Source organism: Triticum aestivum, chromosome 2D (genome assembly GCF_018294505.1).
Source record: "Triticum aestivum cultivar Chinese Spring chromosome 2D, IWGSC CS RefSeq v2.1, whole genome shotgun sequence".
In the NCBI taxonomy this organism is placed as follows: domain Eukaryota; kingdom Viridiplantae; phylum Streptophyta; class Magnoliopsida; order Poales; family Poaceae; genus Triticum; species Triticum aestivum.
This window is the reverse complement of record NC_057799.1, coordinates 186,575,700-186,601,212: the sequence shown is the minus strand read 5'-3', so window position 1 is coordinate 186,601,212 and position 25,513 is coordinate 186,575,700.

The following is a 25,513-nucleotide window of genomic DNA, read 5'->3' as shown; positions in this document are numbered from 1 at the left end:
CCGGACAAAGGATCAATCCATTATTGCAGGAAACTAACTAAATATGTCTTATATGAATAAGCAGGCGTCGCTGCTGGCCGCGGCCTCACACACTGCAAGTCTCCGGACTGAAGCAGAGACGGGAGCAGGCCGAGGAGGAGCTCGACCAGGTGAGGAGGCAGCTCCAAGAGAAGCAAGGTATGTAATGACTCGCTGTATATTCGGAAAGCATAAGTGATGTATACTGACCGGAGTGCCCTGATCTATGTAGGGGTGGCGATCAAGGTCGAGGCCCTTAAGAAGGCAATGGCCGAGGCCGAGGAGAAGGCTGCGAAGGAGCAAGTCTCCCGCAAAAAAGCATGATGCCCGACTCAATGAGGTCCAGCAAGAGCTGCAGGACATTGTGAAAAAGTGCGAGGCCTTGGAGCGTAATGCTTCGTCTCAAGAGACCGAACTCGGCAAGGCTCGCCAAAGCACAGAAGCGGCCCGGGTTGAAGCCCAGGGCGCCCTCTAGGAGATCCAGGAGGCCAGGAAGATCATGGAGGGTAAGGTGTTTAGTATGCAAAGCAAGTATGTGAAGAAGAAGTATATTTTACTAACCCGGATTTGATGTTCTCCAGGGGCTTTTGCGGATCTGCCGCACAGTGTATCTGATGCTGCGGAGTTCTTCCGGGCCGAACAAGGGAGCTCCACGAAGAAGCTATTCTAGTTGCAATATCTTGCGCCAGAACATCCAGTGCCTTTTAACGACCAGCTAAAACAGCTGGTCGAGCTGCATAGGGTGGATGAACTAGCCATGAAGGATTTAATAATCCGGCTGTGGCCTGCCGAAGCTATACCCAGCAGCTCCTTCAGCCTGGTGAAGCGGCTGGTGAATGCCTATCCTTGGCTGGACGTCATCAAGCGGTCGGTCTGCATCGAGGGCGCACGCATGGCCTTCGCCCGTGTCAAGGTGTGGTGGGCCAAGATGGACGCCGTCAAGCTTCTGACCGAGGGGCCGCCTGAGGGCAAGGAGCACCGCACACCCGAGCGGTATTTTGAAGACGTCCTAGAGGGGTCTCGTATTGTAGCGACGCAGTGTTCGCAAGACATTATTTTTGAATGAATACATTCATGTTGTCTCTGCCTTGTATGATGAAACAAAGCCGTTATGTAATATAATGTTTGGTATTTAAATTATTTTACCTCATTTGTGGCCGTGTATTGTAAAATCTGAGAGTTGGCCAGTCATCGGCTTCTGCCCCCACGTAGGTAGTACGGGGGTGTTCAGGATGCAATCTAAACACTCTTGATCCAATTATTTGGTCCTTGAAGGAGGTGTTTAGCGCAATGAACCAGGCAATCGGACTATGCGGCTTTAGCACCCTCAGTTAGCCATAGGAGTTTCACAAGAAAAAATTTAGGCGTAGCCCCTAGTATGTGAACTAGGATGCTGTAAACACCTGATCGGGTATGTACCCATCCTTCGCGTAACGTGGAAAAAATCTCTAAAGATTTGAGACCTCCGAAGAGCTGACTAGCTCCCGCCGCATCATCACAGTCAGTTTTCGGCTTTCTCTACTAAGGTGCTCATCCGGATAAACCAGGGCACAATCGCAGTAGTTCTCCCTTTACTACCTTAGCTAATATAGCGGAACGTAAGGTAGCAAGCACAGGATCCGGGCAACCCAACTATTGACCAAAGACATGATTCGGAGCCAATGCATATAGTGCTAAATTCAGGGTGCCGAACTATACTGTAAATAGGTGTTTGGACTTTGTTGCCGTATTGCGGGGCGCTATGAAGCCCCTGGCAGATTGAAACGTACCAAAGTGTATGGGTGCTACTTGATAGAGATATCAAAAAAAGGAAGAAAGAAGAAAGAGAGTAAGCTAAAGCCACAGAATTTAGGCCGCAAACTATTTCCATTATAATTTGAGCAATACATCAAAGCAGATTTATACAAGTAGTGCAGTAAGCAATTGGCTATTTAATATGCCGCAACCAAGGGAGAGCTGCGTGTGGGTCCTGAAGACAGGTAGAGTGATCATTTAAAGAGACCACCTAGAAGTTCCCCTATACGTCCAAGCTTACTGCCGTCTTGGTGTGTTTGTCCTTCGAGAGGACCGGTGATCAGGCCATCAGAGGGCGCCTGCAAGAAAGAAACCTAAAAGGGGAAAAGGGGAAAAGTGAAAGTATGTGTGTATCTGGGGTCGGTTGAGCCGTACTGTTTATCACAAGCTAGCTATGCCTCCGTCGATGCCCAAGGAATTTTGAGTGCGTAGTTATGTACACGCGCTATGAATGCCGCCACTTGATCGGGGATGAGACGGAGGCCAAATTGCTAGTCGAGCTCTTGACGGGCTGAGCTGTCCTGCTGCAGAATAGTCCGGACTCTCTTAACGGTGTCTGGGAGCATGGCAGCCGAATTAAGGTTCTGCTTGAAAAGGCCGCTCTGTACTTCTGCTGCTAAGGCAGCGGTGTGCTCTTCTGTACGGAGGGAGCGTTCCGTGTTTCCATTGACTGTTATGGCGCTGCGTGGACCGGGCATCTTGAGCTTGAGATAAGCATAGTGTGGCACCGCGTTGAATCGAGCAAATGCGGTCCGCCCGAGCAGTGCGTGATAGCCGCTACGAAAGGGGACGATATCGAAGATTAACTCCTCGCTTCGGAAGTTGTCCGGAGATCCGAAGACAACCTCTAGTGTGATTGAGCCTGTACAGCGGGCCTCTACACCTGGTATGACTCCTTTTAAGGTAGTCTTTGTGGGCTTGATCCGTGATGGGTTAATGCCCATTTTGCGCACTGTATCCTGATAGAGCAGATTGAGGCTGCTACCACCGTCCATGAGGACGTGCGTCAGGTGAAATCCATCAATGATTGGGTCGAGGACCAGTGCGGCTGAACTACCATGGCGGATACTGGTCGGATGATCCCGACGATCAAAAGTGATCGGGCGTGACAACCATGGACTGAATTTTGGGGCGACTGGCTCTATAGCATAGACGTCCCTGAGTGCGCGTTTGCGCTCCCTTTTGGGGATGTGTGTGGCATATATCATGTTCACCGTTTTTACTTGGGGGGGGGGGGACTTCTTTTGTCCCCCTGTGTTCGGTTGCCGGGGCTCCTCGTCGTCGTCCTCGCTTTGCGAACCCTTTTCCTTGTTCTCGGCATTTAACTTGCCGGCTGTTTAAAAACCCAACAATCTCTGTTGGTATGGTTGGCTGGTTTGTCTTGGGTGCCATGTATCTGGCACGTACGATCGAGTATGCGGTCCAAGCTGGATGGTCCCTGATTGTTTCTTTTATATGGCTTCTTCCGCTGACCGGACCTGAATCCGGCGTTGACTGTCGTGTCATCCGTGTTGTCGCCTTTGCTTCGACGTTTGTATCTGCTGCGTCGGAGCTTGCCGTTGCTATTTTTGACCTCGGAGGGGCCAGTTTTGAAGGAAATATGCCCTAGAGGCAATCATAAAGTTATTATTTATTTCCTTATTTCATGATAAATGTTTATTATTCATGCTAGAATTGTATTAACCGGAAACATGATACATGTGTGAATACATAGACAAACAGAGTGTCACTAGTATGCCTCTACTTGACTAGCTCGTTGATCAAAGATGGTTATGTTTCCTAGCCATAGACATGAGTTGCCATTTGATTAACGGGATCACATCATTAGGAGAATGATGTGATTGACATGACCCATTCTGTTAGCTTAGCACTTGATCGTTAAGTATTCTGCTATTGCTTTCTTCATGACTTATACATGTTCCTATGACTGTGAGAATATGGAACTCCCGTTTACCGAAGGAACACTTTGTGTGCTACCAAATGTCACAACGTAACTGGGTGACTATAAAGGTGCTCTACAGGTGTCTCCGAAGGTACTTGTTGGGTTGGCGTATTTCAAGATTAGGATTTGTCACTCCAATTGTCGGAGAGGTATGTCTGGGCCCACTCAGTAATGCACATCACAATAAGCTTTGCAAGCATTGTAACTAATGAGTTAGTTCCGGGATGATCTATTAGAGAACGAGTAAAGAGACTTGCCGGTAACGAGATTGAACTAGGCATTGAGATACCGACGATCGAATCTCGGGCAAGTAACATACCGATGACAAAGGGAACAACGTATGTTGTTATGTGGTTTGACCGATAAAGATCTTCGTAGAATATGTAGGAGCCAATATGAGCATCCAGGTTCCGCTATTGGTTATTGACCGGAGACGTGTCTCGGTCATGTCTACATAGTTCTCGAACCCATAGGGTCCGCACGCTTAAAGTTCGGTGACGATATATATTATGAGTTATGTGTTTTGATGTACCGAAGGTAGTTCGGCGTCCCGGATGAGATCGGGCACATCATGAGGAGTCCCGAAATGGTCGAGAAGTAAAGATCGATATATTGGACGACTATATTCGGACATCAGAAAGGTTCCGAGTGATTCGGGTATTTTTCGGAGTACCGAAGAGTTACGGGAATTCGACGGGGAGTATATGGGCCTTATTGGGCTTTAGGGGAAAGAGAGAGGGGAGGCTGTGCGCCCCCCAAGGCCTAGTCCGAATTGGACTAGGGGGAGGGGCTGCACCCCGTCCTTCCTTCTCTTCTCTTTTCCCTTTCCTTGACTCCTACTCCTATTGCTTGGAAGGGGGGGAATCCTACTCCCGGTGGGAGTAGCACTCCTCTAGGGCGCGCCATAGGAGGGCCGGCCCTCCCCCCTCCTCCACTCCTTTATATATGGGGAGGGAGGCACCCCATAGACACACAAGTTGATCTGTTGATCTATTCCAGCCGTGTGCGGTGCCCCCCTCCACCATATTCCACCTCGGTCATACCGTAGCGGTGCTTAGGCGAAGCCCTGCGTCGGTAGCAACATCATCACCATCACCACACCGTCGTGCTGACGGAACTCTCCCGTGAAGCTCTGCTGGATCGGAGTTCGCGAGACGTCATCGAGCTGAACATGTGCTGAACTCGGAGGTGCCGTACGTTCGGTACTTGGATCGGTCGGATCGTGAAGACGTACGACTACATCAACCGCGTTGTGCTAATGCTTCCGCTTTCGAGCTACGAGGGTACGTGGACAACACTCTCCCCTCTCGTTGCTATGCATCACCATGATCTTGCGTGTGCGTAGGAATTACTACGTTCCCCAACAGTGGCATCCGAGCCAGGTTTTATGCGTAGATGTTATATGCACAAGTAGAACACAAGTGAGTTGTGGGCGATACAACTCATACTGCTTAGCAGCATGTCATACTTTGGTTCGGCGGTATTGTTGGATGAAGCGGCCCGGACTGACATTACGCGTACGCTTATGCGAGACTGGTTCTACCGACGTGCTTTGCACACAGGTGGCTCGCGGGTGTCAGTTTCTCCAACTTTAGTTGAACCGAGTGTGGCTACGCCCGGACCTTGAGAAGGTTAAAACAGCAGCAACTTGACGAACTATCGTTGTGGTTTTGATGCATAGGTAAGAACGGTTCTTGCTCAGCCCCTAGCAGCCACGTAAAACTTGCAACAACAAAGTAGAGGACGTCTAACTTGTTTTTGCAGGGCATGTTGTGATGTGATATGGTCAAGGCATGATGCTCTATTTTATTGTATGAGATGATCATGTTTTGAAACCAAGTTATCAGCAACTGGCAGGAGCCATATGGTTGTCGCTTTATTGTATGCAATGCAATCGCCCTGTAATTGCTTTACTTTATCACTAAGCGGTAGCGATAGTCATAGAAGCAATAGTTGGCGAGACGACAACGATGCTACGATGGAGATCAAGGTGTCGCGCCGGTGATGATGGTGATCATGACGGTGCTTCGGAGATGGAGATCACAAGCACAAGATGATGATGGCCATATCATATCACTTATATTGATTGCATGTGATGTTTATCTTTTATGCATCTTATTTTGCTTACATCGATGGTAGCATTATAAGATGATCTCTCACTAAATTTCAAGGTCTAAGTGTTCTCCCTGAGTATGCACCCTTGCGGAAGTTCTTCGTGCTGAGACACCACATGATGATCGGGTGTGATAGGCTCTACGTTCAAATACAACGGGTGCAAAACAGTTGCACACGCGGAATACTTAGGTTAAACTTGACGAGCCTAGCATATGCAGAAATGGCCTCGGAACACTGAGATCGAAAGATCGAGCATGAATCATATAGTAGATATGATCAACATAGTGATGTTCACCATTGATACTACTCCATCTCACGTGATGATCGGACATGGTTTAGATGATGTGGATCACGTGATCACTTAGAGGATTAGAGGGATGTCTATCTAAGTGGGAGTTCTTAAATAATATGATTAATTGAACTTAAATTTATCATGAACTTAGTACCTGATAGTATTTTGCTTATCTATGTTGCTGTAGATAGATAGCCCGTGCTGTTGTTCTGTTGAATTTTAATGCGTTCCTTGAGAAAGCAATGTTGAAAGATGTTAGTAGCAATGATGCGGATTAGATCCACGATCTGAGGATTATCCTCATTGCTGCACAGAAGAATCATGTCCTTGATGCACCGCTAGGTGACAGACCTATTGTAGGAGCAGATACAGACGTTATGAACGTTTGGCTAGCTGAATATGATGACTACTTGATAGTTTAGTGCACCATGCTTAACGGCTTAGAATCGGGACTGCAAAGACGTTTGGAACGGCATCGACCATATGAGATGTTCCAGGAGTCGAAGTTAATATTTCAAGCAAATACCCGAGTTGAGAGATATGAAGTCTCCAACAAGTTCTATAGCTAAAAGATGGAGGAGAATTGCTCAACTAGTGAGCATGTGCTCAGATTGTCTGGGTACTACAATCGCTTGAATCAAGTGGGATTTAATCTTCCAGATAAGATAGTGATTGACAGAGTTCTCTAGACACCATCACCAAGTTACTAGAACTTCGTGATGAACTATAATATGCAAGGGATAACGGAAACGATTCCCAAGCTCTTCGTGATGATGAAATCGGCGAAGGTGGAAATGAAGAAAGAGCATCAAGTGTTGATGGTTGACAAAGACCACTAGTTTCAAGAAAAGGGCAAAGGGAAGAAGGGGAACTTCAAGAAGAACGGCAAGCAAGTTGCTGATCAAGTGAAGAAGCCCAAGTCTGGATCTAAGCCTGAAACTGAGTGCTTCTACTGCAAAGGGACTGGTCACTGGATGCGGAACTACCCCAAGTATTTGGCGGATAAGAAGGATGGAAAAGTGAACAAAAGTATTTTGATATACATGTTATTAATGTGTATTTTACTAGTGTTTATAGCAACCCCTCGGTATTTGATACTAGTTCAGTTGCTAAGAGTAATAACTCGAAACGGGAGTTGCAAAATAAACAGAGACTAGTTAAGGGTGAAGTGACGATGTGTGTTGGAAGTGGTTCCAAGATTGATGTAATCATCATCGCACACTCCCTAAACTTTCGAGATTAGTGTTGAACCTAAATAAGTGTTATTTGGTGTTTGCGTTGAGCATAAATAGGATTTGATCGTGTTTATTGCAATACGGTTATTCATTTAAAGTCAGAGAATAATTGTTGTTCTGTTTACATGAATAAAACCTTCGATGGTCATACACCCAATGAAAATAGTTTGTTGGATCTCGATCGTAGTGATACACATATTCATAATATTGAAGCCAAAAGATGCAGAGTTAATAACGATAGTGCAACTTATTTGTGGCACTGCCGTCTAGGTCATATTGGTGTAAAGCGCATGAAGAAACTCCATTCCGATGGACTTTTGGAATCACTTGATTATGAATCACTTGGTACTTGCGAACCATGCCTCATGGGCAAGATGACTAAAACGCCGTTCTCCGGAACTATGGAGCGAGCAACAGATTTGTTGGAAATCATACATACAGATGTATGTGGTCCAATCAATGTTGAGGCTCGCGGCGGGTATCGTTATTTTCTCACCTTCACAGATGATTTGAGCAGATATGGGTATATCTACTTAATGAAACATAAGTCTGAAACATTTGAAAAGTTCAATGAATTTCAGAGTGAAGTGGAAAATCATCGTGACAAGAAATAAAGTTTCTACGATCTGATCACAGAGATGAATATTTGAGTTACGAGTTTGGTCTTCAATTAAAACAATGTGGAATAGTTTCACAAATTCATGCCACCTAGAACACCACGGCATAATGGTGTGTCCGGACGTCGTAACCGTACTTTATTGGATATAGTGCAATCTATGATGTTTCTTACCGATTTACTACTATAGTTTTGGCGTTAGGCATTAGAGACAGCTGCATTCACGTTAAAAAGGGCACCATCAAAATCCGTTGAGACGACGCCTTATGAACTATGGTTTGGCAAGAAACCAAAGTTGTCGTTTCTTAAAGTTTGGGGTTGCGATGCTTATGTAAAAAGTTTCATCCTGATATGCTCAAAACCAAATCGGAGAAGTGCGTCTTCATAGGATACCCGAAAGTAACTGTTGGGTACACCTTCTATCACAGATTCGAAGGCAAAATATTCGTTGCTAAGATGGATCCTTTCTAGAGAAGGAGTTTGTCTCGAAAGAAGTGAGTGGGAGGACAGTAGAACTTGTTGAGGTAACTGTACCTACTCCCTTATTGGAAAGTAGTTCATCACAGAAACCGGTTTCTGTGACATCTACACCAATTAGTGAGGAAGCTAATGATGATGATCATGAAACTTCAGATCAAGTTGCTACTGAACCTCGTACACTAGTAGAGAAAGGGGCTTTTGTCCCGGTTAGTAAGGCCCTTTAGTCCCGGTTTTCGAACCGGGACTAAAGGGTCGTTACTAATGCCTCTCCCCTTTAGTCCCGGTTCTTACACGAACCGGGACTAAAGGGCGCGGCCACGTGGAGCTCCACCTTTAGTCCCGGTTGGTAACACCAACCGGGACTAAAGGAAATTTTATGATTTTTTTTGAAAAAAAATTTGAATTTTTTTTTTATTTTCAAATTTCCGAATTATTTTAACCTCTAGTCTCTAATCACCACCCCTCGTCACTGCTCAATTTATCCTCTAATCACCCCTCATCATTCCAAATCATCTAACTTCCCGAACGGTCACCCATCCTCCCACTCCCCCAGCCTGAGCACGCTAAACTTCCGGGTTCTATTCTCCCTCGTTTCCAAGTCTGCACTTGTTGTTTTCCTGACAATAGTAAGATGTCAATCCTATTAACCTTCAGGAATTTTGCTTGAGCATGAAGTGACACATTTCACTGTTTGAGTTTGAAACTATTGTTTTAAAAACAATAATTATTTAGTAACACTAATATTTCTTGAATAATTAGTTTGACCACAGTTTGACCAGATTTGACCAAAATTCAAAATAACTGAAATAATTATTTAGTAACACTAATATTCTAGAATAATTACTTTGACCATTGTTTGACCACAGTTTGACCACTGTTTGACCAGATTTGACCACATTTTTTCCATAAAAAATTTGAAACTATATTTTTTTTTGTTACTAGTGGCGCACCTAGCAAATGGTGCGCCACTAGTAAGTTTGAAATTTTTTCGATTTTTTCCACTCTAGATCTTAAAAGCCCCGTAACTTTTTTTCTGTTAGGTTTTTGAGGATTTTGAAAATGTTTAAAGGGGTTCCCCCGGTTAAATTCTTATGTAACTTTTCGAGTAGATGGTTTTTCATATAAAAAACTTTTCAATACGAGTTCATATGCAAAAGTTATGCCCATTTTACAAATTCCAGAGAGATTTTGCAAATAAAGTCGAAATTCATATTTGTAAATTTTCCCAACAACTAGACCACATATCACATGGGAAACTTATTTTATTTTATTTTTTTGACATTTCCATCATTTTCTTTTGTTTTTTCTAAAACTGAAAAGGCGGTCCACCGGGGGGGTTTGAAAATGGGACCTTTAATACCGGTTCGTGCCATGAACCGGTACTAATGCCTCAAAGCCCATTAGTACCGGTTGGTGGCACCAACCGAGACTAAAGGTCTAACCTTTAGTCCCGGTTGGTGCCACCAACCGGGACTAATGGGCATCCCACCCTTTAGTCCCGGTTCGTGGCACGAACCGGGACTAAAGGGCCCAGGTGAACCGAGACTAATGCTTTAGCCGCACGAACCGGGATAAATGCTCACATTAGTCCCGGTTCATGACTGAACCGGGACTAATGTGAAAACTGCCCTGTGACCAAAGCCCTGTTTTCTACTAGTGGTAGGTCAACCAGAGTAAGATCCGTACCAGAGTGGTACGGTAATCCTGTTCTGGAAGTCATGTTACTAGGCCATGACGAACCTACGAACTATGAGGAAGCGATGATGAGCCCAGATTCCGCAAAATGGCTTGAGGACATGAAATCTGAGATGGGATCCATGTATGAGAACAAAGTGTGGACTTTGGTTCACTTGCCCGATGATCGGCAAGCCATCAAGAATAAATGGATCTTCAAGAAGAAGACAGACGCTGATGGTAATGTTAATGTCTACAAAGCTCAACTTGTTGCGAAAGGTTTTCGACAAGTTCAAGGAGTTGACTATGATGAGACCTTCTCACCCGTAGCGATGCTTAAGTCCGTCCGAATCATGTTAGCAATTGCCGCATTTTATGATTATGAAATTTGGCAAATGGATGTAAAGACTGCATTCCTGAATGGATTTCTGGAAGAAGAGTTGTATATGATGCAACCTGAAGGTTTTATCGATCCAAAGGGCGCTAACAAAGTGTGTAAGCTCCAGCGATCCATTTATGGACTGGTGCAAGTATCTCGGAGTTGGAATAAACATTTTGATAGTGTGATCAAAGCATACGGTTTTATACAGACTTTTGGAGAAGCCTGTATTTACAAGAAAGTGAGTGGGAGCTCTGTAGCATTTCTGATATTATATGTGGAGGACATATTGTTGATTGGAAATGATATAGAATTTCTGGATATCATAAAGGGATATTTGAACAAGAGTTTTTCAATGAAGGACCTCGGTGAAGCTGCTTATATATTGGGCATTAAGATCTATAGAGATATATCAAGACGCTTAATTGGACTTTCACAAAGTGCATACCTTGACAAAGTTTTGAAGAAGTTCAAAATGGATCAAGCAAAGAAAGGGTTCTTGCCTGTGTTACAAGGTGTGAAGTTGAGTAAGACTCAATGCCCAACCACTTCAGAAGATAGAGAGAAGATGAAAGATGTTCCCTATGCTTCAGCCATAGGCTCTATCATGTATGCAATGCTGTGTACCAGACCTAATGTGTGCCTTGCTATTAGTTTAGCAGGGAGGTACCAAAGTAATCCAGGAGTGGATCACTGGACAACGGTAAAGAACATCCTGAAATACTTGAAAAGGACTAAGGATATGTTTCTATAAGTTTCTATAAAGATATTCTCGCAACTTTTCTTTAAGTACACGACCTAGCCCCAAGTTTCCTATAGAACATTTGTCATTGTGTTCAGAAAGATTTTCAGTCAAGATAGGTGGAGGAACCTTTTTTCTAAGATTCTCATTGTAAGTTGTTTAATTTGTGGATCTTAGTTTTCTTATGTCATCTGGATCATAAAGGATTGCTTCTATAGGTGGGCACTCACTACTTATTATGTAGTAAGCAAATATCTCTCTCGCCTCTTTCGTTAAGTGATCACATTCATGAACTAGAAATATTGCAGCCAAATGTTTAACAGAAGGATCATGAATGTAGGAGAATTCTAGTAGCACTCTTTGTATAGATGGATGCAGTGCACAAATTGTCTTTAAAATTCTACTATTAGTAAAGATATAGCATCTGCAAAGCTAGTGGTTCTAGCAAGAATGGATCCTCCCATCATAGGTACAGAACCCACACAAGTAAAGTAATCTTGAATAACACTCTTTCCAATAATGTCACCACTACCTATTCAGAGTCTTCTAGTATGCATAGTGGTTTTTTTCTTTAGTACTAGGATCGTCATCGGCAAGATTATCAAATACTTCTTTATGAACTTTATCATTAACAACCTCATCAAAGCTTCTTTTAGGATTTTTATCTCTTACCAGATATAGTAATATTGCTTGATGATCATAAGGTTCCGCACTAGTGGCGGGAACAACATTAACTCTCTCTTTAGACATAATAGCAATTCAAGCAAGATAGCACACATGATATTTTGGTATTTTTTTATTTTTTTAAACGAAAACTAATGAAGGTAAAATAAAAGAAAGTAATAAGTAGAACAAGTAAATGATAATGTGTGTAAAGGGACCTTGAGTTGTTTGATGAAGTCTCCCCGACAACGAGGCTGATACATCTCCAACGTATCTATAATTTTTTATTGTTCCATGCTATTATATTATCTATTTGGATGTTTTATAGGCATTAATATGCTATTTTAAATGATTTTTGGGACTAACCTATTAACCTAGAGCCCAGTGCCAGTTTCTGTTTTTTCCTTGTTTTAGAGTTTCCCAGAAAAGGAATACCAAATGGAGTCCAAATGGAATAAAACTCTCGCAATGATTTTTCTTGGACCAGAAGACACCCAGGAGACTAGGAGTGCAAGTCAGAGGAGCCTCGAGGCGGCCACAAGGGTGGAGGGAGAGCCCAGGGGTATGGGGCCCGCCCCCGACCTTATGGGCCCCTTGTAGCTCTCCTGACCTAATTCTTCCTCCTATATATACTCTTATACCCCAAAAACATCTAGGGGAGCCACGAAACCACTTTTCCACCGCCGCAACCTTCTGTACTCGTGAGATCCTATCTTGGGGCCTTTTCCGGCATGCTGTCGGAGGGGGAATCAATCACGGAGGGCTTCTACATCAACAACATTGCCTCTCCGATGAAGCGTGAGTAGTTTACTTGTGGCACCCCGGCTCAGAGAAACCAGAATGCCCCGTATTCCAGCCGGAGATCGCGAACAAGTCTTCTGGAATACGACACTGCTTAGCATAGAACAAATCAGCTCTTTATTATAGTCTATATGGCTACAAGGGGATTACATCGGCACGGCGACACTGCACCTGCCGTGGTTGCCCCATGCAAGCAGCAGAACCACACGAAGCAGCGGAATAACTCTAGCTGCGGAACAGCGACGACGGTAATGAACTCCACTCCGCAGGGACTCTGGCTGGAACGCTTATCCTAGCTCGCAAACAAGGGATCCACGACAAACAAGGAATCAAATCCGGCATGACCTGCAAACTGGCATGAATCGCTAGGTCAGAACATTGAATGTACTTGCAAGTTCACAGCAACCAAAGCAATCAAGACAGACAACATCATGGCAATTACATGTTAACAAGGATTAACATGATACTATCAGAACAACATGATACAGCTAGCACGATACGAGCATGGCATGAACATATAAACATGATGATACTATCATGCAACATGATGATGTTATCATGCACCAACTTACTCTGTTCGGGTTACCTCGTAACCATCATGGGCATCACACGGTCATCTCAGGATCCAATCCAGCTTGGTATTAACAATGCCGTAGTAATCATTACATAACAACAAGGAGCTTGATCTTTACCCTTGACTCTCGCATAATACCACAAATATCCAACAACTCGGTATCCTCGATACCACAGTGATTATCTCACGATCACAACCAAATACCACGGTGATCATCTCACGATCACAACCAAATACCACGGTGATCATCTCACGATCACAACCAAATACCACGGTGATCATCTCATGATCACAACCAAATACCATGGTGATCATCTCACGATCACAACCAATCTCTTTCTCATCATCGAACCAGGGTTGTTGTTAATCAAGTTATTATTATTACTGCTGACCCACAGTGTGACCAACTATGAACTGGGCCCTTATCCATGGACGCAGCTATTTAATATACACTCTGCAGAGGTAGCGCACTGTACCCACACCACGGAACGCATGGCCTCACACTCCCATTCGGGTGGACCAACGGCATTCCGAAAAAACTGTCCTACTGCCATGACACCCTCCCGGCCACTCCGACAAACTGCCCTATGGGATAAGTCCTGGGTGGGCCCGTGCCTACCAAAGGCATCAACAGCCACCGTCCTGACAAAACCATCCTACTGCCATGACACCCTCCTAGCCACTCCAATAAACTCCCCTCCGGGGTCCTGGGTGGCCCCATGCCTACCAAAGGCATCAACGGCCACCGTCGTGGCAAAACGGCCACTGTCGTGGCAAAACAAAAATGGTCCCAAATGGGGACAAAGGATCCATACTCAACAACGGGCACACAAGGCTTATGCCGTCCTACCTGGCCAAGGTAGCGCCCGCGCATAATCTTCCCTCGTTGGAGGCACTAGCGAGAGGCATGACAATAGACCCAGCTAGGACCTTCCCATAAAGGCAAGCGTGGTTGCACTGGTCAGCTCGATATGGTGGCACCATGACTCACCCAACAGTTGTTCAAGTTCAATTTAATCAGGTTAAACTTGAATGCAAATATGTTGAGCCATGATAAAATAACATGATGCAAGTACAATGCATCAGCATGATATCAACATAAGCATGAGGGTACGACGTAACTATCAACCATATCAACAATGAATCATATCCAACTGAGCAGGGCATAATGACGAGCATGAATATCACAAGTATAACACTACTCATAGCATAACATGACCATTATCATCAACAATAAGTACCATGCAAGAACACATCAATAACATAACCGAGTAAACACTTAACCAACTAACAGCAAAGGAACAATGCATATCAACGGTATTCGGTAACCGACTACAGTCATGCCTCGAAGAACATGACCAACCCAAAATGTACTACTACCAAGCATGGCCAATATGAAAGTAATACTAGCAGGTAGAACATGATAACAGAGTGCAAGAAAACATAGGATGATGGTAATCACCGATCCATAAGCATAACCAAAATACGACAAATGTAGCAAAACAAACAGAAAGTTATGAAAGATTCAAGTTGAAAACCAATGCTACTGCATGGCTATCATTCAAATGGTGGTTGTGGCTTGCCTGGGGATGAATAATGCACCGGGAAAAAGTGTGGAACGATCCTGGAAGGAATCACCAGAAAGGTTCTCTCTCGGAAGGGGCTGATTAGGGACAAGGGAAAAAAGTTCATTTTCACATTGTCAAACCATAGTGAAAATGATGTAAACGGAACAGGCTCGACGAGACGAAGAACTGGGCTTTGGAATCACCTCAATCCGAGTTACGGTCATGAAGATACGAGAGGGGGAAGTCCAGGGACTAATCTGTAAAAGAAATCTTCACAAAGAAGTCCCTGACTGGAAAACAGAAAGCACGTTCCGCTGAAATACGCCTACTGTAGAGAAAACGCACTTTCAGCTGAACAAAGATCAAAGTACGCTTTCAGGAGTTGGAAACGTTATTTTGGAAAGCCGTTTCCACTTATCTGACGTGGCAAGGCGGGGCCAGGCGTTGTGTGGCTGACGGGTGGGGCCCGCTCTATCTCTTCTCTCTCCTCCCACTCCTTCTTCTACCTGCCGATCGGGAACAGAGCGAGGCGAGGCAGAGGCACGGCAGGCGATGGCCCGGCCGGGTCCGGCCACCTCCGGCCAAGGGGAAGGCACCTGTGAGCACAGGAGGCTTCGCCGCGTCCGTCCAGAGGGGAGGTGCATGCTGGGGAGAGCTAGGGCGGCTGTGACCCGCGGAAACGGAGGGACGGGAAGGCGGCGGCCGAACGATGGGGGCGCGGCCACAGGGCACCCCGGCGGCAGGAGGAGTGGGTTGGGAGGAGCTCCGGGACGAGGATAAACTAGTGGTGGTGGTGGATTGGTGAGCAGAGGCCGGCGTTGTGCCAATTTAGGGGGAGCCGAACCGCGGCCATGGCGGCAGTGGGAGAGGAGGGGAGCTCCAGGAGGCTAATGGAGGGGCTGGGGAGTGAGCTAGAAGTGCAAGGAGGCCATTGCTGTGCTTGAAGGGCTCGGGGGAGGCCTATATATAGGCGGGGCGAGGGAGCATGGCTCGGGTGCCGCCAAGGACACGTTGGCCAGCTCCGGTGATGGCCGGATGCATCACGGGGAGGGCGAGGAACGCGACGACGGGGAGCGGACGAACCTCACGAGACAGAAGAGACCGAGGGGAGGGACTTAAATGGCCGCGACGCGAGGTGCCAAGCTGGTTTTCTGCCGCTCAAGCTCGGCCAAAGCTCTGGCGAGGCTCAGCGAGCACGGGGTGGCACGGGATCACGATGAGGTGGGGGGTGCGGACGAGCTATAAAGGTGCACAGGGTAGGAGGGGCCGAGGGCGCAGGGGAGAAACAAACCAAACGCCTTGAATGCTTGGTCAGCCTCTGTTCACCCGTGGGCGCGCGGCGAGGAGCGCTGACGGAGGGGCTTACGAAGAGGGAGATGGCTCCAGGAGGACGGCTACGACGCGGTGAAGCTGTTGGACATGCTCACGAGCATGAAGACGACGAGAGAGGGAAGGGCCGGAGCTAGAAGACATCCTGGACACGGCCAACGACAGAAGAGCGTGTGCACGGCATGCCAAAAGTCATGATCACCACGTGCATGATGCACACAGTGCCACACGGTCAGCCAAACGATGTCTGGGGGTTAGTCCTTCCTGGGTAGGTTGCAACTGAATTGGTGACGTGGTTAAATACGCAGTGGTTAAGTGGTAAGTGGGTTCTGAATTTTGTTGTTGCAAACTTGATCATTATGTAGTGATCAACAGAGTGAGGTTAAGAGGACAGCTAGATGTCAGGGGAGTTTAGGTTAGGAAGAACTATAGTTCTGTGAATTTTGAGATGATTAGGACAAGTATTTTATATAGTTGCTTTACAACTACATAAATTGGTCCAAAAGAAGAATATGAAGAAGCACTCACATGGAGTTAAGAATTAGGCTGAAAATGAACATGGAAGGATTACTTCGGCATATGAGAGTGCTGTAAAAAATTCATGCCATTCGGCCGAACCAAAACGGTACTTCCTTCATATAGCACTTCTCTGGGCAGAAACTTAGTAAACATCCTGAGGGAAAATGGCTAGATGAAATGTGCACAAATTTGGTAGAGATAGATTATATGGGTAGGAGAAGGTCCTGGAAACTTTTCAGCAATAATGGAGCAATATAAAATGTACTTACTTCACTAACTGAAAATTTGGACAGAAACAATGATTTGAAGCTGTGCTCACACGGATGCATTGCTTGTGCTCAAATCTTGAGCTGGGTCATGGTTTGATGATATTGAGGTCATACAAAAATTTCAACTCATTTTGATATGCCTAGCTTGTACCTCCTTCACAAAGTTTCTTTCTCGGCAGAAACTTTGGAAATTAGCTGCAAAATAATTCCTAGGCAAATGAGTATGAAAATTTGCATGAGGCAGTTATATGGACATGAAAATGTGTCCAAAAAGTTTGGAGTCAATTGGGAAAAGATAAATAGCACTTACTTCACAATGTGCCATTTAGGACAGAATAGGAAATGAATTAATTGAGCATGATGGGAAACATGGCCAATGAAATATTTTGCAATATTTGAGGAAGATATGACCCAAACAATTTATGAGAATTATTTGGAAATTTTCGGAGTGATAGAAATATAGGTTGCTTCACAACCTAGGGCAAATTGGGTTATTCCTTTAATAGAAAAAGGAATATTCCCAATAAAAGAATATTGGGATTGGGCTAGGATGAAAATAACAAGGTCTTGGGAAGGGTTTGAGGATGACAAGCCACTCTGGAAACAAAGAAGAGGGCATCTTCTTCAGTTTCCAGATAACATAACCATGGAAAAAGAAAACTCAAACAAAAATCTCAGAAGAACAAAAGAAAAAGAAAGGGCTAAAAATCAGGTTGTGACAACTCTTCCCCACTTAAATAAATCTCGTCCTCGAGATTTGGTTGCTCAGGGAACAAGTGTGCATATACTGACTTAAGGAGACCGTTTCCAACTCAGGTATCCTTTTTTCCTCTATTGATTGTTCCCATTAAATTCTTTATCTAACTTACCTGACTGGCTCTGGGGTGGTTTGCTTCACTGTCTCCATATCCTGACAGATGATACCTCACATTTTCATGCTTATACTGGCTCCAATTATTTTCATATCTGCTGACTTAGCTGAGTGTGATTTGTTATCATGATTTAAATATATGTCCGTCTCACAAATGTGAGAGTGATTTCCGACTGCTGTGGCTGTACTGACAAACTTCCATGAAGTTGCGATCAGGTTTTTCCTGACGAACATCCAATCTTTTATTCCTTACATTGGGTTTCTCCATTAAATGTTGGTTCTCCGGGTTCAAAACAGTGAGGTGAGTCATAATCGTTTCCTTGATGGATGCTGACTTCTTGCAGGAATTTCTGAATCATCTTGACTGGCTCCACTGTCTTGAGTATTAGATCCGTACCACATATTTGACGGTCACCTGTCGTGGCCAGCATAAAAGGGGTACGGCCTTATATGATATTATCCACAGTCTTGGCTGATAGTGGTGCTGGCAGAAGAATTTTGTTCATGACATGCTGCCCTTTGATGCTTCATGTAAGTGAGGACACATGCCTCAAGGCTGTTGTTCATCATCCTGATTATTTATTCTGCCGGCATATCCAGGGGAGAGTAGGTTGGGTGAGGCTTTACCATAGTCACTGAAATCAAGCCGTTGAATTTACCTTTGGACTGACTTGACAGACCCAGATATTCGATACTGACAAATCTGAGCCTATACTGTTAACTGAGCGGGTCTTTCCTTTATATGGGATCTTTACCAAAATTGAGTAGACCCCCTTGATGAATATTCATGGTGATCAATAGTGACTCAGACTGTCCAGGGTATCTGCACCATGTGGGTCATGCAACAATTTTCATACCTGCATTGCCGGTCTTGCTCCTTCAATATTGTGCTTTTATTTTGGATTCTTTGCTGAAATAGCTTGATCATATCGCATTCTTTGTGTGGCCATAGGGACTGTCGGGTGCAATATTTCGGCAAGCATAAATTATCCTTGTTCATGTACCGTGGGAACTATACTGGGTTCACATGTGCTTGCATCTAACTCATTTTTGCTGTAAAGCATACCAAGTGGTGACGAATGATATCACCTTGTCGGGTATGAGGAATCTGGCCTGACTGAGTACTGACAAATTTAGCAGTCCCATGTTGTATTTCTCCGAATTTTATCAGTCCTTGCATCACTAACTGAGGTATATAACTGGCTTTATTTTTCTGGCATGACTAGTGAGATTTTCGGATTCTCACCTTGCCTTCACCATCGTACCACTAACTTGCAAGAGCTTGGCAACTTGCTCACAATATAAATGAGAATTTAGTTCCTGAGGTAGACATGTTTTCTGACTGATTCTTGCTTCTGACCAAACTGTTACGAACCTGATTCTTGGACTGCACTGCCAAATGCTACCAACTCATAGTGTATCATCTCATGCCGCACTGAGGGAGATTGGATGACTTATGTTGGAAACCATCGAGAGTATCTTGCTAAGGAAGACTGGGTATGGTGCTTCAAAAGCTTCCCCCCTTAAAGACTTGCTAGGGAGGACTCGGTGTCTTATACCAAATTTTTTTTGCGGTTGCTTACTGAAGAAGACAGGGTACCTTGCACGGGAAGTCATCCGTATAGCGCACTGAGTAGTATTGCCCTGGAAGCTTCTTCGTAGTTTGCGAGGGAAGACTGGGTTGCTTACACTAGAAGTTTCTCATTGTGATATGCGGACCAGTTACTAGATACACACACCATCTTAATATTTCTGCTTTGGATTACTTGCATGAAACGGGGCTTTGCTGGACTATCCTCCTCTCTGTATATTGAATACATGGCACATTCTTGCTTTCTTCCAGGTATATCTGGTTTCAAAATCATCCTGAACAAAGAATCAAACCTTGCATATGAGCCATATCTTTGACTGAGAATATACTGTCGATCTTGCACACAATTTTATCTTCTCGCTGATTTGATCATTTCTGCTATGAAGGGTGCACACTGGGGTAACTTGATTATCCATACTGTTGTGAGAAGTGCACATTAATGCAAACTTGATTATCATCATCACAACCAGATATTTCTCATTTCACTGTGGTCGGCTGAGAATTCCATTCTGTTTAGCTGAATTTCCAAATATATGCATTCCTTGCTGACTCTTTGGGTCCAACTTCAGTTGACGAGCAACTTTAATGAGGGGAGAATATGCAACACCGAAGGCCCGAAGAAAGAAGCAAAAGAAACGACGAAAACAAAAGCACACAAAGCATACAAATAATATAAATACCAAGCAACATCACATGTTACTGCTACTCACAACGATAATATGCATGCATACCTAAGCACACAAATCACGCGGAAACTCCGGTATTACGGTCTAATATGCTGTGGCAGTGTGCACGAAAATGAAATCCATGTGGGGAAGGAATTGGTGTAACCAAGGCTACACCAAGCGCTGGCTGAACACTGGTCGCAACCAGATGGATACGGAGGCGAGGACGGACTTGGTGATTATGTGGTGGAACACAAAGGTTATGACCACATCATCATCAAGTGTATAAAAGGGAATCGTACACGTCCAAAGAATTGAATGACAAGGCAATATGGGGGAGGAAAAGCAAGGCTTGCTGGCATTGCCCTTTTTTGATAACAAATAGCAGTAAGGGTTGCCGAAGGGACGAGATGGATGGCAAGATTCGCGATAGAGACAAGTCTATCACCGAAATAATATGGGTGGGTGACGGAAAGATATCGACCCGATACCTGAGCATAACTCCTGCAAATTGTGTCTGGAACACTTGGCACCAGGGCATCACTCTGCTGGGACAGATGGCGCCAAACACCAAAGTGCAGGCATGCAAAGAAGGATGGTGCAGGTAGTGGATCGAAACCGATGCCACCTACACTCACAAGATCAACTGTTAGCGACTAAATAATAATCTATACGCATGCTATGCAACAAAAAAATGCAGCAAACAAGTGCAACACACCAACTAGACTCCATACTACCACTTTCTAGCGCTCGTGAGGGCTAGGGCATCCTACAGCCAGACCTGCTCTGATACCAAGCCTGCGGCACCCCGGCTCAGAGAAACCGGACGCCCCGTATTCCAGTCCAGAGATCGAGGAGAAGTCTTCTGGAATACCCCACTGCTTAGCATAGAACAAATCAGCTCTTTATTACAGTCTATATGGGTACAAGGGGATTACATCGGCACGGCGACACTACGCCTGCCACGGTTGCTCCATGCAAGTAGCAGAACCACACGAAGCAGCGGATTAACTCTCGTAGCGGACCAGCAACGATGGTGATGAACTCCACTCCGCAGGGACTCTGGCTGGAACGCTTATCCTAGCTCGCAAACAAGGGATCCACGACAAACAAGGAATCAAATCCGCCATGACCTGCGAACTGGCATGACACGCCAGGTCAGTACATTGAATGTACTTGCAAGCTCACAGTAACAAAAGCAATCAAGATAGATAATAGCATGGCAATTATAGGTTAACAAGGATTAACATGATACTATCAGAACAACATGATAAAACTAGGACGATACGAGCGTGGCATGAACATATAAACATGATGATACTATCATGCAACATGATGAAGTTATCATGCACCAACTTCCTCTGTTCGGTTACCTCGTAACCATCACGGGCATCACACGGTCATCTCAGGATCCAATCAAGCTTGGTATTAGAAATACCGTAGTAATCATTACATGACCACAAGGAGCTTGATCTTTACCCGTTACTCTCGCATAATACCACAAATATCCAACAACTCGGTATCCTCGATACCACGGTGATCATCTCACGATCACAACCAAATACCACGGTGATCATCTCACGATCACAACCAAATACCACGGTCATGATCTCACGATCACAACCAATCTCTTTCTCATCATCAAACCAGGGTTGTTATTAATCAAGTTATTATTATTACTATTGACCCAGAGTGTGACCAAGTATGAACTGGGCCCTTATCCGCGGGCGCGGCTATCGATAGATTTAATATATACTCTACAGAGGTAGCTCACTGTACCCCCACCACGGAACCCATGGCCTCGCACTCCCATTCGGGTGGACCAACGGCGTTCCAAAAAAACCGTCCTACTGCCATGACACCCTCCCGGCCACTCCGACAAACTCCCCTCTGGGTTTCTAGGTGGCCCGTGCCTACCAAAGGCATCAACGGCCACTGTCGTGGAAAAACAAAAATGGTCCCAAATGGGGACAAAGGATCCATACTCAACAACGGGCACACAAGGCTTATGCCGTCCTACCTGTCCAAGGTAGCGCCCGCGCATAACCTTCCCTCGTTGGAGGCACCGGTGAGAGGCATGACAATAGACCCAGCTAGGACCTTCCCATAAAGGCAAGCATAGTTGCACTGGTCAGCTTGATATGGTGGCACCATGACTCAGCCAACAATTGTTCAAGTTCAATTTAATCCAGTTAAATTTGAATGCAAATATGCTGAGCCATGATAAAATAACATGATGCAAGTACAATGCATGAGGATGATATCAACATAAGCATGAGGGTACGACATAACTATCAACCATATCAACAATGAATCATATCCAACTGAGCAGGGCATAATGACGAGCATGAATATCACAAGTATAACACTACTCATAGCATAACATGGCCATTATCATCAACAATAAGTACCATGGAAGAACACATCAATAACATAGCCGAGTAAACACTTAACCAACTAACAACAAAGGAACAATGCATACGGTATTCGGTAACCGACTACAGTCATGCCTCGAAGAACATGACCAACCCAGTGTGTACTACTACCAAGCTTGGACAATATGAAAGTAATACTAGTAGGTACAACATGATAACAGAGTGCAAGAAAACATGGCATGATGGTAATCACCGATCCATAAGCATAACCGAAATACGACAACAGTAGCAAAACAAACAGACAATTATTAAATATTCAAGTTGAAAACCAATGCTACTGCATGGCTATCATGCAAATGGTGGTTGTGGCTTTCCTGGGGACGAAGAATGCACCGGGAAAAAGTGCAGAACGATCGCGGAAGGAATCGCCGGAATGGTTCTCTCTCGGAAGGGGCTGATTAGGGGCAAGAGCAAAAAGGTCATTTTCACACTGTAAAACCATAGTGAAAATGATGTAAACGGAACGGGCTCGATGAGACAAAGAACTGGGCTTTGGAACCACCTCAATCGGAGTTACGGTCATGAAGATACGAGAGGGGGAAGTCCAGGGACTAATTTGTAAAAGCAATCTTCACAAAGAAGCCCCTGGCTGGAAAACAGAAAGCGCGTTCCGCTGAAATACGCCTACTGCAGAGAAAACACACTTTCAGCTGAACAAAGATCAAAGTACGCTTTCAGGAGTTGGAAACGTTATTTTGGAAAGCCGTTTCCACTTATCTCACGTGGCAAGGCGGGGCCAGGCGTTGTGTGGCTGACGGGTGGGGCCCGCTCTTTCTCTTCTCTCTCCTCCCACTCCTTCTTCTACCTCCCGATCAGGAACAGAGTGAGGCTTGGCAAAGGCACGGCCGGCGATGGCCCGGCCGGGTCTGGCCACCTCCGGCCAAGGGGAAGGCACCAATGAGCACAGGAGGCTTCACCGCATCCGTCCAGAGGGGAGGTGCATGCCGGGGAGAGCTAGGGCGGCTGCGACCTGCGGCAACAAAGGGACGGGGAGGCGGCGGCTGAATGATTGGGTTGCAGCCACAGGGAACCCCGGCGGCAGGAGGAGTGGGTGGGGAGGAGCTCCGGGACGAGGAGAAAACTAGTGGTGGTGGTGGATTGGTGAGAGGAGGCCGGCGTTGTGCCAATTTAGGGAGAGCTGAACCGCGGCCATGGCGGCAGTGGGAGAGGAGGGGAGCTCCTGGAGGCTAATGGAGGGGCCGGGGAGTGAGCTAGAAGTGCGAGGAGGCTGTTGTGCTCGACGGGCTCGGGGGAGGCCTATATATAGGCCGGGCGAGGGAGCACGGCTCGGGTCCCGCCTAGGACACGCTGGCCAGCTCCGGTGATGGGCAGATGCATCACGGGGAGGGCGAGGAACGCGACGACGGGGCGCAGATGAACCTCACGAGACAGAAGAGACCGATGGGAGGGACTTAAATGGCCGCGGCGCGAGGTGCCAAGCCGGTTGCTGCCGCTCAAGCTCGGCCAAAGCTCTAGCGAGGCTCAGCGAGCATGGGGTGGAACAGGATCACGACGAGGGGGGGGGGGTGCGGACGAGCTACAGAGGTGCACAGGACAGGAGGGGCTGAGGGCGCAGGGGATAGAGAAAACAAACGCCTTGAATGCTAGGTCGGCCTCTGTGCACCCGTGGGCGCGCGGCGACGAGTGCTGACGGAGGGGCTTACGGAGAGGGCGATGGCTCCAGGAGGACCGCGGCGACGCGGTGAAGCTGTTGGACATGCTCACGAGCGCGAAGATGACGAGAGAGGGAGGGGACGGAGCTAGAAGACGTCCTAGATGCGGCCAACGACAGCAGAGCGTGCGCGCGGCATGCCAAAACTCATGATCACCGCGTGCACTGGTGGACACCGTGCCACATGGTCGGCCAAACGATGTCTGGGGGTTAGTCCTTCCTGGGTAGGTTGCAACTGAGGTGGTGACTTGGTTAAATACACAGTGGTTAAATGGGAAGTGGGTTTTGAAGTTTGCTGTTGCATACTTGATCATTATGCTGTGATCAACAGAGTGAGGTTAAGAGGCCAACTAGATGTCAGGGGAGTTTAGGTTAGGAAGAACTATAGTTCTGTGAATTTTGAGATGATTAGGACAAGTATTTTATATAGTTGCTTTACAACTACATAAATTGGTCCAGAAAAAAGAACAGGAAGAAGCACTCACGTGGAGTGATGAATTAGGCTGAAAATGAACATGGAAGGATTACTTGGGCATATGAGAGTGCTGTAAAAATTTCATGCCATTTGGCCAAACCAAAATGGTACTTCCTTCATAAAGCACTTCTCTAGGCAGAAACTTAGGAAATATCCTGAGGGAAAATGGCTAGATGAAATATGCCCAAATTTGGTAGAGCTAGGTTATATGGGTAGGAGAAGGTCCTGGAAAATTTTCAGAAATAATGGAGCAATATAAAATGTACTTGCTGCACTAACTGAAAATTAGGACAGAAACAAAGATTTGAAGCTGTGCTCAGATAGATGCATTGCATGAGCTCAAATCTTGAGCAGGGTCATGATTTGATCATATTGAGGTCATACAAAAATTTCTACTCATTTTCATATGCCTAGCTTGTACCTGCTTCACAAAGTTTCTTTCTGGGCAGAAACTTTGAAAATTAGCTGGAAAATAATTACTAGGCAAATGAGTATGAAATTTTGCATGAGGCAGTTATATGGACATGAAAATGTGTCCAAAAAGTTTGGAGTCAATTGGGAAAAGATAAATAGCACTTGCTTCACAATGTGCCATTTAGGACAGAATATGAAATGAATTAATTGAGAATGATTGGAAACATGGCAATGAAATATTTTGCCATATTTGAGGAAGATATGACCCAAAAAATTTATGAGAATTATTTGGGAATTTTAGGAGTGATAGAAATATAGGTTGCATCACAACCTAGGGAAAATTGGGTTATTCCTTTAATAGAAAAAGGAATATTACCAAT